The sequence below is a fragment of the Oryx dammah genome, unplaced genomic scaffold (assembly GCF_014754425.2).
Source record: "Oryx dammah isolate SB20612 unplaced genomic scaffold, SCBI_Odam_1.1 HiC_scaffold_11227, whole genome shotgun sequence".
NCBI lineage: Eukaryota > Metazoa > Chordata > Mammalia > Artiodactyla > Bovidae > Oryx > Oryx dammah.
In genome coordinates, this window is record NW_024080620.1 from 4,734,635 (window position 1) to 4,738,525 (window position 3,891).

Here is a 3,891-nt window from a genome sequence, read left to right on the forward strand (position 1 = left end):
ATTTTATATTCTTAATATATTCAAATAGAAAATATTAAACTTGACATTTATTTTTAAATAGATGTACTTGAGGTTCCTAAAGTCCTTTTGGAAGTAGGTGAGGAAAAGTCTCAAGTAAATAATAATAGAAGTATTTATTACTTTCTCCAGAACCTATACAAATATATAAGGACATGTAGTTAATATGTACTCACTACTAGTGAAAAGAATAAAAATTTCAGTACTTTAAAATTAATTTCCACTCACATATATCCTAAGACTTCTCACTCTGGCTTCAGAACTTGGGTAAAATTTTCAGAGCCTTTCTACAGGAATGGTTTGAAGAGCTTTGAAAGTACCCCTGCAATATCCCTCCAGCCCACTGTTCTTACCTCTTTGCTTACCAGCAAGGCTGGCAGTATTTATTTATTTATTTATTATTATTATTTTTTTTGGCAGTATTTAATAGATGAGACAAAAGGAAAAAAAAAAGGTAAGTGAAGGAATATAAGATTTTTACATAGTATTTCAAAAGGGAAATTACTTTGTTTTTCTGTTCCTTTATTTAATAGTCATTTCCTGACTGCATACCCTGTAGCTGTCATTATGTAAACAATATAAAGATTTAAGTTAGTTCTTGACCGAAAGAAGCTCACCTCATTGATTTATATTTTTATTTAAACAAGCACAAAATGTCAGTTTCTTTTAAAAGTGAGAAATATCCATTCAACTCTGACAAATAAAAGTATTCTAATGGAGACATCATGGAAAGATATTTACAGTCAGCCATTAAATTAATTATACCCCCACTGAGTGGGGCTACTCAGTTATATAGCAGGTAAATGCAGAGACCGAATTGATGATGAGGAAGATCTCTTTTGTAGCTATAGAATTCAAATAAAACACTTTCATTTTGACTGTAGTCTGCTTTATTATTTTACTTGAAAAGCACCAGATGGTATATATTTTTAGAAACCTGGGTATTTTTTACCACACCCCTCTACCCTGGTCCACAAAACATTTAGCAACGTCTGAAGAAATTTTAGTTATCAGAGTTACTGGCATCTACTAGTGCTATTGGCATCTAGTGAGTAGAGGCCTGGGTTGCTGCTAAACATTTCCCAATGCTAGGGCAGTCTCTACAACAAAGAACTACCTAGTCCAACATATTAAAAGTGTCTAGGTTACATCATTGTTGCACATCTGAAATTAACACAGTAATAAACAAATCAACTATACTTCAATTAAGAAAAAAAAAAAAGTGCCCAGGTTGAGAAAACTTTCTATAAAGAAATATTCCTCTTCCCAAGCCCCCACCATGAAAAATTTCCCAGGGTTTGTAGTTTCTCATACCAAGCTGCAAACCACCACAGGTCAACGTAAGTTGGCAAGGTGCTCCAAGCTTAAACCAGCTTATTTCAAATAGAGACTCAATGATGACCCAAGTTAGAGAGCTATTATTCATATGTTCTGTTTAAAAGGGCTTCCTGACCCACTCTTTCAGGAATTACAAAGTACTCTCATTAGCTCTGATTAGCTCCTGGGACTTGTCTTGCCTAAAATTCCTCATGCCTACACAGCGATAGCATGAAAAATGTATCTGGGTTTACTCACTATCAGAAAACAAATGTGAATTTATATATATTTTTAAAAACAACAATCTCATTTACACTGTCAATTAAAAATCAAGCTTATTGGACTAAAGAAGCATAAGAAGCTTCCTTATTACATTACTCTTCCAGCATACTTGAATTTAGAGGACATGAAAAACAGGGGTGTAAATCAATCTAGTTAAAGGCATAATCAATTAGCAAAGTCAGGGTCCACCTTCCTCCTTCCATATTGGTCATAGTATAGCTTTGAAAGCAAAGCAAGGGTACCTGATTCAACAGGAAATAGTAGGAATTCAGGCCAATGTCAATTCCTAAAACCTCTTACCAAATGAATATCCTATTACACCCACTCCAACCCTCACCATCTAAAATGTTTCAACAATGCTGTTATCTATTCTGATACTTAAAAAAAAAAATCTGCTAAATACCTATGTGCTAGCTGAACTTAGGGGTGCTTTTTTCTGTCATTTGTCGTTTGTTTTTGTTCTGGTTTTCTCTCAGGAGCTAAGACTTACAGGATTTAAGTCTCTGCTTGAAAGAAATCTAGGACCTCAAAAGCAAATACTAGAAACCCTGTAAAATCCTCTCAGATATACACCCATGGAAAGGTTGAAGAGAAAATAAAGTAATAAGCACTTTTAAAGTAATTTTCCTCCCTGGTCAAAAGGACAGCAAAATTACATGCAGGAATAAGGCTGCTCCACTCAGCATTCTTGCACTCACTTTAAATAATAGTGATGCACATGTAAATAAGTTTTCCAGCAGTCCATGAATCTATAAACTAGGCTCGGTTACTGTTTCCTTTGGATGGGTTTTGTGAGATTTAAGTGCTTTGTGATCAGTGACTGGAAGTTGAGCTAAAAACTAGAAATAAAGAAAATAAACTCTTTGCCTTTAAACAGAAGTGGTCCCAGTTTTCCTTCACAACCCTGAAGGGTTGTTGTACATGTTAAAACTGCTGCATAGCTCCATCTCTGGTCACAGATAACCCCTTCTCCTCCCTGCCACCCCCGCCCCGAAGATGTCAGATCTCTGGGAAACAGCGGGTACAAAAGGATGCTTTTCATAGCTTGTACTAGAAACGCTGGCACCCCCATCCCTGCATAAAATAGCACTAAACTGAGTCACAACGCTGGAAGCCGCCGTGCCTTCTGCTTCTCTTCAATGGAATCCAGATATTTTCTATGAAAATACTAAATAATATTGCGAAGTTTTGCAATCGGCATGCGTATTCTTCTAATCCCCGGGTTGCCCTAGATGATTTTAGGCTTTATCCATCAGTGTATCACGCAGGAGAGAAAAACGCAGTTAACAAGATGACAGTGTTACCTAGGTATTTGGCATCAATATTAACAAGAGTCTGTCATTTGACGATTATTTCCTTAGCATACCAGACGGTAAAGAAAATGTTTTCATTCATCCGCAAATGACTAACATTTATTGATGTTTCAAAATGCAGTTGAATACTGTTGCACTCTCAATTTCCGAGACGGATTTGAGAGTTAAGCTTGAGTACTAATAACATCAGTAACTCTCGCTGCAAGCGTCTGGGGGGCTTTGGAGTGTCACTTCAGCAGGGAGGTGATGCTGGCTAGAGGCTCTTCGATCAGTCAGTCTGGGTGGTCACAGGTGATGGGAATCCTTCCCTTTCCCCATATATCCTCATGCACTGCGATAAAAATCACCGTGAGCACCGCTACCGCCAAGCAAAACGACTCCCTGCCTGCCTCTTAAAGAGCTCAGTCTGGGGAGGCAGCCGGATGCTGACCCCTGCAGAGATTATTGCTTCTGTGCGCTTTGCCAGAGGACCCTGCTAGCATTATGGAAAACGAGTTAGGGATGTGTGAGGTTTTGCTGTATTTATTTCCTCCAAGGGAGGAAGGGCTGGGGCCAGGCGAATAAAATCTTCAAAGACTGCTTACGGCGGGGGATAGGGCTGGAGGAAGGGGAGGGGTAACCATATTTTTTAATTACTTGTTTCTCTTTTTCACTTCCCTACCCTGCTTCCCAAACTCCTCTCTGAACAAGATTGACTGGCTTAACTGCTATTGACTCTAGCCTCGGTTCTCTCATTGATCTGCGAATGGACCAGAATAGCTAAAGGATCGCCAGCCTGGACAGGAGTTCAAGAAGGGAAGAAGTAAAAAAGGATAGGGGGTGGCCTCATGCCCAGCACCCACAATGTGCCTCGGTCCTGGACAGCGGCTCGTAGCGGTGGGGCAAGCGGCTAACGGGACGCAGCGGCAGAGAAAGAGAGGGTAACCGCTCTGCTCCCCCCGCCACCCCCCCGGAGTCGGAA